This window comes from Struthio camelus, chromosome 9, assembly GCF_040807025.1.
Source record: "Struthio camelus isolate bStrCam1 chromosome 9, bStrCam1.hap1, whole genome shotgun sequence".
Classification (NCBI taxonomy): Eukaryota; Metazoa; Chordata; class Aves; order Struthioniformes; family Struthionidae; genus Struthio; species Struthio camelus.
Genome location: NC_090950.1, coordinates 29,487,723 through 29,499,936, shown reverse-complemented (window position 1 = coordinate 29,499,936; position 12,214 = coordinate 29,487,723). Strand labels below are relative to the sequence as shown.

The window sequence follows — 12,214 nt, the reverse complement described above, 5'->3', positions numbered from 1 at the left end:
TACTTGTGATTACTCATAAATCAGAACAAAGGCAGTTTCCTTTCAAATCACTCGGTGAGCCTGAAGCTCTGCAAGGCAGATAAAACATAAATTTTTCCCTTGTAAATTGAAAAAGTGTAGGGTCCATGCTGCTGCTGTGGAAAACCACTCTACTACATCTGAATAAATCAGGTTAAGTATCAAAATGATTATCTGAATCCCAAGTCAACTCTATCTAAAAGGTTCATTTCATGCCCTGGGTTTATGCAGTCTTCAACAAGGGAGTAAGTGTTATACAAGTCATATTTCCAACAAATGCAGGCAATTAGGGAAAAAATGGTAGAAACTTCTTGCAGATGAAGATTCATGAGGGCAATAACATGGACACTAATGGATTCAGAAATGGTTGTTTAACTCAAAACAAAAGTCTAAATAACAACTCAGTAAAAAATGTCTGCTCATTCTCCAAAAGCAGCCAAAAAAATGAGTAAGATGTTGCAAACTGCTTTGTTAGCAAAAGGATAAAGTCCAATACCAAAGTTTGCTGGTATTTCACATCCCCTTAATTTTGAGTTCAATCACATCATAGAAAACATTGCAGACATCTCACAGCAGCACAACAGAAACTTCTAGGCAACAAGAACTTTAAAAAGCATAAAAGCTGTCTTACACCAGATTCTGCTTCCCATATGTCCAGCAAAACCAGCAAAACCTGCCACCTGTGCAGCTTCTCAGGGTGACCATAGCAGGCTTTCAGTGTATGAGTAGAGAAATCTGACTCAGCTATCCACTACACGTTTATCAAGATAAAAAACGATGAATACTCATGATTCAGATTTATATAAATTGATTAACTGCTGGATTCACCAAAAAGTTGTCTTCCTAGTATATTTCATAGTTGGGTCTTATGGTAAGAGGAATCGACAGAAAAAGAGGTTGAACATTTCGTTTCCATTGTCAGCTGATGGAGCAACGATCTCAGAGGATCAGTTCCCTTATGCCAAATCACATTGATATACGTGAATAAGTAATATTTTTATCTGCATTAGGGATAACACTGCCTAGTGTAAGCCATCTAAAATATCTCATTTTTCTAAAAATACGGTTGGAAGTCTTCCTAGCTCACACAGTACATTTATATTATTCCCAAAAGGGCAAAAGGGAAGTCAATAATTGCATTTCATATCTGGTGATGTGTAGCAAATGCAAAGCACTCACTTCTACTCACAGCCCAAGATCAGCAGCCATGAAGGCTAGAGGCTCCCTGCAGAGTAACTGTTATTGGGAATCAACAGTTGATTTTCATACAGAAAGGAATCCAGAAAGTATGTCTGATCTTTTTTGGTATCAGTAGCAATATCTATGAAACCAAATATATATATATATAAAGTTTATGTATATAACCTCATATACATAATTTATGAGGTTTACCTTTTCCTCTAATATTACTCCTTCTCCTCCCTGCTCTTTATTTCTTGTAATATTTAAAAGAAGGATACATCTGCATCAGCTATTTCAGTTTCTTAGGTATTTTGGGGGGTAAGAAAGAGTTCACTTTTCCCTCAGCATCCAGTAAGCCTTGTCCATCCTGTTCCTATTCAAAAATCATCATTCTTGACAAGGGGGGGGGGAAATCAGATTTATATGTATGCATTATACGACATTGATGTACTTTCAACAATACTTCCTGTCTTATTTCCATAGAACTATTTCAGCAAATCTATCCTAGATTAATTAGAGCTATTAAAATTATTTGTCCTCAAGTGTGTGACTTTGATTTAACATTACAAACCAAAATAGGCTTACGGTATAGTTTGAGATGGACACAAATGCAGAAATACCAGAATGTCTACTGAGATGTAGATTCTGCTTTTTGATCCATCTGCTGTTTTTCCTTGGCTAGTTTGAACTTGTAAAGGGCTCAGCATCTCAGTTCTGGAAGTCATCAACAAAAATTAGTCATGTGCTGGTAATTGCGTTATTATAGTCTTACTTGAAAGAGAAGCTGAACCCACAATGGCTTCTGTATTGCAGAAGAATATGTTCCTTAGGAAATAAAGTCTGTGCTCTTTCTTCCACAGGTGATCGCTATCCTGTAACTTCATTTTAATTCTCTGAATGAGTAAGGACAGTCCCTCACAAGTCATAAAGCCAAGAAATAAAAAAAAACTTTTCAAAAAGTAATTATTGTATATGGCCATGGAGGATCCCTGGATTTTAGCAATCTACCAACAGCAGGAGAGGTTTCTCTTTGCTCCCTCCTTGCTAAGCAGGGAGCTAGAACCAGTGCAGACTCCATCCTTCCTTCCACCTTCCCCGCTTGGCAGACAGGACCCCAGCACCCATCCTTCCCTCTGGGCCCAGCAGTCCTGTCTAATCTCAGCTCCATTTTGGGGCTCTGGTAAGAGAGATGAGGGAAGAGCATTTCTTGCTTACAAAGAAAATATTTAGAGGCATATGGCATCCTCCAGACTCTTGTCTCCTCTGGGGCAGCTGAGTAGCATGGGAGAAACTCTGGGGATAGGGATAAAGAAGTGTAGGAAATAAAATGAGAATACATGGTGCAAAGTAAGGCTGGAACGACCTGGAGTGGGCCAAGAGCATCAAGAGCTCATTTGTGGGTTATTTCCAGGGAAGACAGTATGTAGCAGCACCATCATTAGACAGGCTACTTCCATAGCCTCCCTGCATGCAGCTGGGGCAGTTTCTGGGTTAACTGTGTACCCAGAGTCTTCATTTTTCCTCCTCACTTGAGCCCGATTTCCCTCTCACCGCAGCTTTGTGCCACTCTTCCCCTTCTGCTAGGTACAAAGTAAACTGCTTTGGCTGCAGGCAGGAGGTAACTCTGTTCCCCTCCTGCAGCACACACAGGTACAGACACGTCTCTCAGCAGAAACTCCTTCAGGTGATTTTTCTGTTGAAAAAATCTACTTTCTGTAATTCCACAATGACTGAAAGTTTCCGCAGCAGAAAATACAACCAAATTAAATCGGGTGCTTAAAAGAGTTGCTATATAACTAGCATATTTCTACCAGAGAAAAATCAGCGTAGAAAGGGAATAGAGAAGTTTTTTTCTAGGAGTTTCACAGTTGGGAAAAGCTGGGAACCTTATTTTTCAGAATTCAGAGAAATGCAATGATTTACTGTGATAACTCACTAAAACAGCAGCTATCCTAGTTTAAAAAATATATACTGTTATAGCAGAAGGGCAGAGATGTTTATGCACACACATCCAGGACAAGGAGCCCTGGGAACCAGGAGCTGACAGACCGGTCCAACTTATCCACAATCTAAAGAACAGAACATGCTGCCTGACCAGAAGAAAAATGTATAAAATGAGATTAACCCCAGGAGGAGGAAACCAAAGATTTGGCTAACCACTGCAAGATCACACGTGTTAACACGCCTAGCAAGGCGCCATGAAGCTAAGCGATAGTGAACTTCAGTGCCAGAGGTTTGCTAATCTGATGGCATGGCCACAGTGCAAAGATGTTTAAAGCATCAGCCGTATTTCCAGGAGCGTTATGCCAGTGGAAAAGCAGGAAATTGCCTGGAAGTGCCTGTTCCATTTCTGCTGTTTATAACATACTTTGCATGAAAGGACATTTGATAGCGTTATCAGCCAGAAAGAAATAGCTGCAAACGGCAATGCAAGTTTAAGTGCATTTATTATAGCTGGGTTTTTGATGATTGGAAAATTCCAGTGGGGCCTGAGAGATGCAAGCATCTGACAGTTTAAACATTTTAATTCCACCTTGATGTCACACTAACACTTTGAAGAGGAGAGAATATATGCAGTTTCTCTTTTACATTCACACAGCTTTATCTCTTTCAGTTCACTCAAGCTAATGCTAATCCTCACTCCAACATTACTCTACAGTTTGAGGCTGACTTATTTCTTTGACCGTGATATGTTTAAATGATGTCTGCCATTCTGCAGCACGGTTGGCTCCTGCATCAGCCCCCCTTTCGCATCAGGGTAAGCATCACAAGGTGGCTGCCAAGCACCTGCCAGCATTTGCCTTTCCATGAGACTGCGTGCACTGCACAGCATCGCTCCGTTACCCCCCCGATGTGACACAGAGGTGTCTCCATATCTTCTTTTTTTTAATTCACCAATAAAACAGTCATATTTTTAGCTATACCAGGGCCACTCTGACACATAATAGTTTCAGTGCTGCACATTTAACAGCCTCTTTGTTATCCCAGAGCACATTTTGCACTTCCAACATCTAAGAGTACAGAAAGGACCGACAACATGCACTTTGAGTCACCTGCCATTGCTTACATCTGTTCTGGGGTTGCCATAGAAGAGGACACCCAGTTTCCCATGTGACACCTTTCACCTGTCCTCTTTGCGCAGGACAGGACATGTCTAGCCATCTCCTCCAGTAACTGGCAGTAATTTAGTTCATGCTCATGCAACAGCACTTTGGATTTGCGTGATCAATGGCAGTTTTGATCACCCGTCTGCAGCTCTGAACCACCACCAGTGGCAATCTCTGCACTGCTGGCAGCAAGTGCCGAGGCCACGGTGGCAAGAAGAGTCCGGAGTTCAGCACTGAAGTGCAGCAAATTGCAGCCAGCAGACAGGTCCTGCTCACAACATTTGTGCACTAAAATCTCAGACTGACAAAGTCTGTAACAAATAAACAAAAAAAACAGGAGGGAAATCTGTTGATTTACTCTGGGCTCTGCATCAGAGCAAGTAAACACTTCCTCCTCACATGCCTTCAATGCTGTTCTACCTGAAAACAAAACAAAACAAAACGACCAACCTCAAGAGCTGACTTTCTTGTCTTGCTGCTTCTTTCTTGGGGAGGGGGGGAAAAAAAAAAAAGGAGTTTTCTCAGACCAGGAACCAGCTCCCAAGTAGCCAAACGGCTTATATCCAACACCAGCCCCTGGTCAGATCAGCAGCTGCTGAGGAACCAAGGCCATCACATGACTTGCGAGATGGGGCGAGTTTTTGTATTACGATGCAGGACGTAGGGCAGGACTCCTTGGCAGACAGGTGAAGGGAACACCTGTGTTTGCACCCGGCTCTTTTCACACACCTGTGCACTTCCCACTCGGCTGAGGCCGGTGCATGTCGCAGCGGGTTTCGGGAGCAGCTCCTGATGGTATTAACAGCTGCCAGCACCGTCCTCCGGGTGGAGAAACTGCTCTGGGTTCAAGTTCACATGAGCTGCTGTGGCACTCAGCTGCTTTCTCTGCCTTTCCCTGGTTTGCGGTGAAACCATTAATTTGCTTTTTTAAACCAAATATTTTATCTGTTTTCTTTTAATCAAAAAGCAAATTTTACTTCAGAAATAAAATATCTGAAAAATCGTTGAAGCGGAAGGCGAGAGGACTGTCTGCGATGCGGTCGCCCCGTCGTGTCCACAACCCTACACATACTGGCCCTCTACATTATAAACCCTTAAGTCTGAGCCTTTTACGTCCTGAGCTCGGGTCATCTAAAACAACGCAAGGTGCTTAAACAGGGGATCGTCCCGACCTACTCCAGTTGCTCACGTCCCTCACCGGTTGAAGAGCAGCTTGCTGTTAGGCTCTTGTATCCACGATGTTAAACGAAAACACCTCAAAGGCTCAAATGTGACTTTAGCCGAAGCTATATGTAAATGTAAGATGTGAAAATACGGATGCATTTTTAGTACGGGTGCATTTCAATGATACTGCCCAGAGAGGGACCAAGGGGCACCAGCGGGGACCCTGGCGAGCAGCGGGAGCCCTCGGGGAAGCTGATGAGGACAGCGGGCGCCAGAGGTGAGCTGAGAAAGGGAAACGGCTTTCCCAGGCAGCAAACCCATTCGAAAGCCAGACTGGGGTTTCTGAGTTGGGGGTTCTATTTATTTCTACAGAAAATAGGTCTTGGAGTATGTATTTTGTAAATAAACAGCATAGCACCTAAAGAATACTTCACCAGTGTCAACAGCGTATTGTTTTATAGAAGCAGCTTTCTGAGCTTACTTAACTTCGACTATTTCTCATTGGAAAAGGTGTGCTGAGTGCAACACAGTATTTCACCTACGGACATTAAAGTTACTCTCTATACATTAAGACAGCTCTGTATTTCAGTACCGTAACTTGGAAAACATAGTCTAAGCACTCTTCGGTACTTCCTAAAACTTCACTGGCCATTTTGATCCTTGAACTGTTTGTGTAGTAATTATTAACTAGCTTAACTCCTAGAACTTTGTTCACATTATGTTTTTATACAAGATATTTCAGCGTGATAAAATAATGCATATTACACGTCAAGGTTATTTTTGCTCAACCAAAACAGCCACATTAATTTTAAATTCAGTGTAAGCAAGAAACAGAATAAATGTTTTTCAAGTGGAAGAACAAACCTGGCAAGGAATAAAACATATTCATACTTTTAAGTGCATACTATAAGAGTGCCGAAATACAGAATTTCAGTTTTTAAGAATGTCATAACATTTTACAGGTTTTGGTTTTTGTATTTTTCTCTCATTTTGAGATAATTATCAGTCTTAACCAGCCTTAATTTCTTTAATTTCAGGTGTTTCTAAATTGCACGTGTATCAAAGACTTCTTATTTGATTCTGAATTGGGCCTGATTCTGAATATCTTTTCAGACAAGTGTAAATCAGAGTTTCACTACAGTCACTGAATTTAGCTGTGGATAAACTTCAAGCACTGAAACGCTTGAAGTGGCGCTACTTATATCTGACTCGTAAGAGCATAATTCCATTGATACCAATGACACTATCATAGTTTGTATAAGGATCAACAGATTTATTATTTTTAATAACTTGCTATTAGGTAGTTTTTCACATCAGTACTTCCTTCACTTCAGGTCAACGAAAGTCCTCTCTTACTTTACTTGGATAAACCAGATAGACTGAGTTTCTTGTCTCTTGCTGCAAAATAGGTTTTTCAGATGTCCTACCATCCTTTTCCTGAACATTTCCAATTTCCAATATCAGTTTGGAAATTAGGCTTTAGAATTAGAGTGTTCCAATAATTGCCTCACTAATGCAGCGTGAACAAATGATACCACTTCACTGCTTTTTCTTGTTAACTTTGTCCTACTTATGCCTCCAGGTGTTGTGCTCTTGCTCTTTATTGCAGCACTGTGCTCATATTTTGCATTCAACTGGTTACGTAGGACCCTTTCTTCTGCTGGGCAGGTTATGCCCTAAGCATAGATGCATAACTTTGCAGACGTATAAAACCTTTTTGTCTATATTAAAATATATGTAATTTACACTTAAACGTGGCAAACCCTTCCCAGTTTTCTTTTTTAATCTGCAGGCTTTACCACTATTCATTTTACTTTATTTTCTTGCACATTGGTAAGATATCATCACGACAGACTCCTGCAAGGACCCATAAACTTATTTTCAATACATTTCACTAGAGACTGTAGGATTGTGAAAGCCTAAAAAGAGTGCATTAATGCTGCCTAAGCCTACTGCTGATCATGAGAAATGTCACCTGTGTGACTGAAGTCCTCTATGCTAAAAGATACTGAGATACGATGCAGTATGCATCCTTAACTGGTGTAAATCATCATGCTGAAATTGATATGAATGAGCATGTGATAATTTATATTTCTCAAGTTTACAAATACTTATCTGAGTATGAAATTGCCTCCTTCATACTGAAAAAAGCCCCAAACCCTTCCTGATTTGTCATCTTAAAAATTATCTTCACTTCCTACATTTGATATAGAAACTGGGAACCAAAATATAGAGGGTGGAAAATGGCAGAAATTACTCAATATAAATAGCTGCCTCCCTATCATGAATGTTGTGGAATAAAAATCAAGTCTTTTTCTTTTTTTCCTTTGATGAATATTTCTGAGTTGCATTCTTTTCTAGGTGAATGGGGGAAAACATGTTAAAAAACAAATGTACTAATGGTCTTCAGAAGCTAAAGAGCTAAGAAAAGAATGTGGCCAGAGAAGACCTATGAAAAGAAGTCTTATTTCACCAATGAACAGTATTTCTATCAGAATACAGAGTAACCTGAGCCAAATCATTTGAGGTTCGTGGTAATAAAAAATTCCTCTGCTGATAAATCTTTGAGCTGCCAATACAAATATTCATATTTTCTATCAAAATATAGTTTGAAGCTGAGGAAGGCAAATCAGTCTAAAAATATTGTTATGAATAACGTGAATACTGGATTTGACAAATAGTTGTAATCTTAATCCAGCAGGGTAGGGTGGTGGAAGTAGAGAGCAGGTTACATGATCAGAAGATACACAGAGTATTTGCTCCATTCATTTTTAAGAATAAGTTATCCTATGCTATTTCTGTGTCTCCTGATGTAAGCTTTAAAACTTATGGAACTCACATTGAAAGAACCTAGAAAAAGGTATTCATCATTTTAGGATAGGTATACTTCATAGCTCACACGGAGTGGGGAGGGAAAGATTACTGCCTGCATTTCAGTAGCTAGCATTCAATCTGAAAATTTTAAAAGTCTCACATCATAGGACTTACATCTCTTCTATTATTCAACAGTTTAATATGCTGCATTTCCTGATATTGACACCAAATGTCTTTCATTTCTTAAAATGCAATCCCCTTACCTGTTAAAATTATGCTTCCTTATAATGAAGTGAATAATTCTTAGACTTTCCATAGATTTATGTCCTCAGACACTTGACAGCTGCTATTGTGTTCTTGATTTGGCCGAGTTATACCTACTTAATTCTCTTCATTTTTCTTCCCAGGTCAATTACTACAAAAACTTTGAATTTTCTTCTGCCTATCTTTGATTTCCTTCCAGTTCAGCACCTTTCTGTAGGAAATTTCTTAGAATTGCATGCAATGGCCACAACAATGTTGCAGAAAATCCCTACTTTGTGGTTACGATCCAAGTCCGAAATCCTTTCAAGTCAATGGCTAAACTCCCTTTGGCTGCAATGGCCATAGGGTCCTAAGGTTGCATTTGACTTTTCATCATTCTTGCAACAATCCTCCAACTCTCTTCTTACCCATCACTACTGTTGTTTCCTGCAGTGCTTCCTCTTATGTTTCGTTTTCTGATTTACTGATGGGCTTTATACTGGCTTTTGTTTGCAGTAAAATCTTTTTTTTCCCTTTTTTGGCCATGCTTCATCCACTCTTCTAATCAGTCTGTGTCCCTTTTTGTTGTTCGTTTCACTGTCCTTGTTGCCATTTCAATTCATCTAGAATGAGTATAATCTGTGCTTTTCCTTAACATCTTATTTACACCTTTTCCAGGTCATTAACGAAGGTATAAACTAAACCCAGAACTAACAACGAGCCTGCGTTACCCCACTGGACATTTCCAACCATCTTGTTACACAGCTGTTTATCATAACTTTTTTCATTTGTCTTTTAGCCAATACTCAATCCACATAAAATTGTCTCCAGCCAAGCTGACTTGAATTAACTTTTCAATTAAGATTTCATGAGACAGTGTTGAATGCTTTACTAAATTCCAAATATCTGTCAACTGCTACACTTTTTTTTTCCTCTCTCTGCTAAAAGCTCATTCCTTCAAGTGCTCCGCACAAGGCCATCAACAGCTGTTCCATATGTGGAGCACTTTAAAATCAGGCTTTTTTGCATTTAAATCTAAACAAGCAAAATAAAGCAACACTGCAGTCAAGTGTGCTTGGCAACAGGTAGACGTGAGTTGTCTGTATGCCTAAGCACATTTGGCGCAAAGAGTTGCAGACCCTCAAAGAGCCACAGCGCTCCACGGCACATTGCTGGGGGCATGGACGTGAGCTGGAGAAGCTACAGGGTTATTCTACCGAATCCACTCTCAGACTCATAAATCCCTCCATCACTTCAGTTTACACAGCTTGAAAATATCTTCTGTCCAACATCACATGAAAAGTAGCAGATGAATTTGGTCTAGTAACTGCTTTCACTGATTTTATGCTAACAGGGAAAAAGTCCTTCTAATCACAGCCACGTGTGTCATGCCAGGGCTAGCAAATGTGGGCTTTTTCAACCCAGAACGCTGCTCTCCAAAGGCTTTAAAGATTTGATTTTTGCCAATCTCATTCCTGCATGTGAATCCTCAGGAAGCTCTGTTGCTTTCGGAGGGACAGATCATGGCAGTAAGGAGCTGGCCACTGTTAATGAAAAAGGTAAAACCTCAGACATTTAGAGCTCCTCTGTGCTTCTCTCTTAGAGGGGAGGTAAGGAAAACGTGGTAGCCCATCATAGCTTCTTTATATTTACATATTATTTAAAATTCAGCTTCATTAGGCCTAATAATTTTCTCCAGTTACTTATTTTAAGCCAGAAGACATTAACACCTCATTACACATTCTTTCTTTAATCCTAGCATCCAGAAAGAGTGCTCCCCCTCCAAGGACAAGCAGTGTATTTCAGTGGCCCATCTTATTAGACACCATGCCAGTGACGTGCTCCTCGGGTCTATAGCCGTGTTGCAGAGCTGAGCTCTCTGTGCCGGCCACGTGCTGTGCCGGGCCGGGCCGGGCCGTGCCCGGGGTCCCAACCGGGTTTGCTCTGCCGGGGCTCACGCTGCCCAGCACCAGCCTGACTGGCAAGTCTCCGGCTGCGCGAGCTGTCTGCAGTAATAAGACGACACGAGACGTTGGGGGTTATGCAGGCTTTATGCTCTGAAATTCAATTTTCTCTCCATTATGCCCTGGTCTGGCAACATGCAATATTGAAATTTCACAAGTCTCTTCAAAAAAAGACCACTTCCAATAGTTTTCCATCTTCAGTTAAGTCATTTCGTTCCCTGAGAACAATCACAGAGGTGATTGATCTTGGTTATATTAACTCAATGTCCCCTGAAGCTTCACTCATTGCAAAGGACGTTTGTGTGATTAAAGATACAGTAGGTTTGCATGAACCAGAATGCATCACTTGGATCTCAGCTAACTGTAAAGTAAAGCTCTCCAGCCACTGAGATGGGTTTCAAACAAATTCACCATGACTAAGTATAAGGTATTTCTTTCTTCATGCTAGAAGAATAGTACTAGAAAAACATCTTATAGTCTATTCAAACATCTGCCAAGGTAAAGTAACTGATAGCACGTTTTTGAATAAAATGGCAGAACTAAAATCTCCTTCCATGAGAAAAATACAGAAGGACCACAAGTGTCCACTTCTGCTGTAGCCAGAAATTTAGATTGACTTACGCACGGTTATGTATTTCTTTAAAAAAACACATTTGAATCTATGAAAGATTTAAAGAGGCCTTTGAATAATGAAGAAAACCATGGAAATTAAATAAACCCGATGGCTTTTATTTTATTGCAAACATATTTTAAGACTTGACAGCAGTTGCAGTGTTCCCCTAATTTTTGCTATAAAAGGGAAGTAAAACAACAGTTTATTGTAGCAATACTTCATACTGCCCTACTTCTGTAAATTGTCTTTAAGCTCTAGGGTAAGGATAGAACATTCATGTATTTAAATTGGATACAAAAGCAGTTTCTATGCAGTGGCTGCTGTAGCATAAATTGCTACATAGAGACTACCAGATATGTCTAAACATCCCGATGCTCAGCAAATCGTGAACATTTTTTGGCTTGCTTTACATGCAACACTTATAGCTTGTGCTCCTCTTAAATGCTTTCCAGTGTTTGGAGGGTACAGTGCAGACCTTGAAAATGTTTCGTACTTGTTTTCCTGCCTGTAGCCTAGGTTGCATAATTCTCCTTGAAACAGACCCCCAACTACCAAAGACCGTCCTGAAGTTTTAAAATGTTTTAGCCTAGCTAATTTATAATATAAATTGGCTGACCAACGTGAACCTGGATCTTACACTGCAGTTTTTTAAGAGGACATAATGTTCTACGGACAACAATGGAGAGAAAATAGCACTTATTAAATTTTCATTCGAGACCAACTGTGGGTCATGTCCTGTGTCACTGCGGTGACGCTCTCCAGCCTCGGGAAGGAGGCACTGACGAACGGGTGGCTTTGCCCAAGAAGGTCTTGGACAAGTCATAAGAGGTTGATCTATTTGGCGTGCAGGACAGTCGGCGTGATGGGCTTACTGTCCCCCGGCTGCCGTGGGGCTGGTGTCTGAAAAGGTCCCGGTGCTGCTCTGGGACCGGCTGCACATTTTGCAGGTGCAGGAGGCGTCTCGCGTCCGTCTGGTATTCTGGGTGGCATCGGTAATTGTATTTAGCATGAAAGCTGTGAAGGGAACTGTGCCGTTAAGAAGCCCTTGCACGAGGCGTTTGAACTGACTGGTGAATTTTGCAGCTGGGTATGTGATGCGATGCTGAGCA

General features: G+C 40.7%; 1 protein-coding gene across 3 annotated transcripts in view; it reads right to left on the bottom strand.

The window, feature by feature from the left end:
• Window positions 1-5,450, bottom strand: part of BCHE (butyrylcholinesterase) — a 52,750-nt gene extending 47,300 nt beyond the window's left edge. For 2 of the 3 annotated variants that reach the window (XR_011142822.1, XM_068954288.1), the window contains exon 1: window positions 4,758-4,923. The gene's annotated coding sequence lies outside the window, so the exon portion shown is untranslated. Of the gene's footprint in view, window positions 1-4,757 lie in introns of all 3 variants that reach the window. The other variant, XM_068954287.1, reaches the window with a different exon arrangement.
• Between the last annotated feature and the right edge of the window lie 6,764 nt (window positions 5,451-12,214).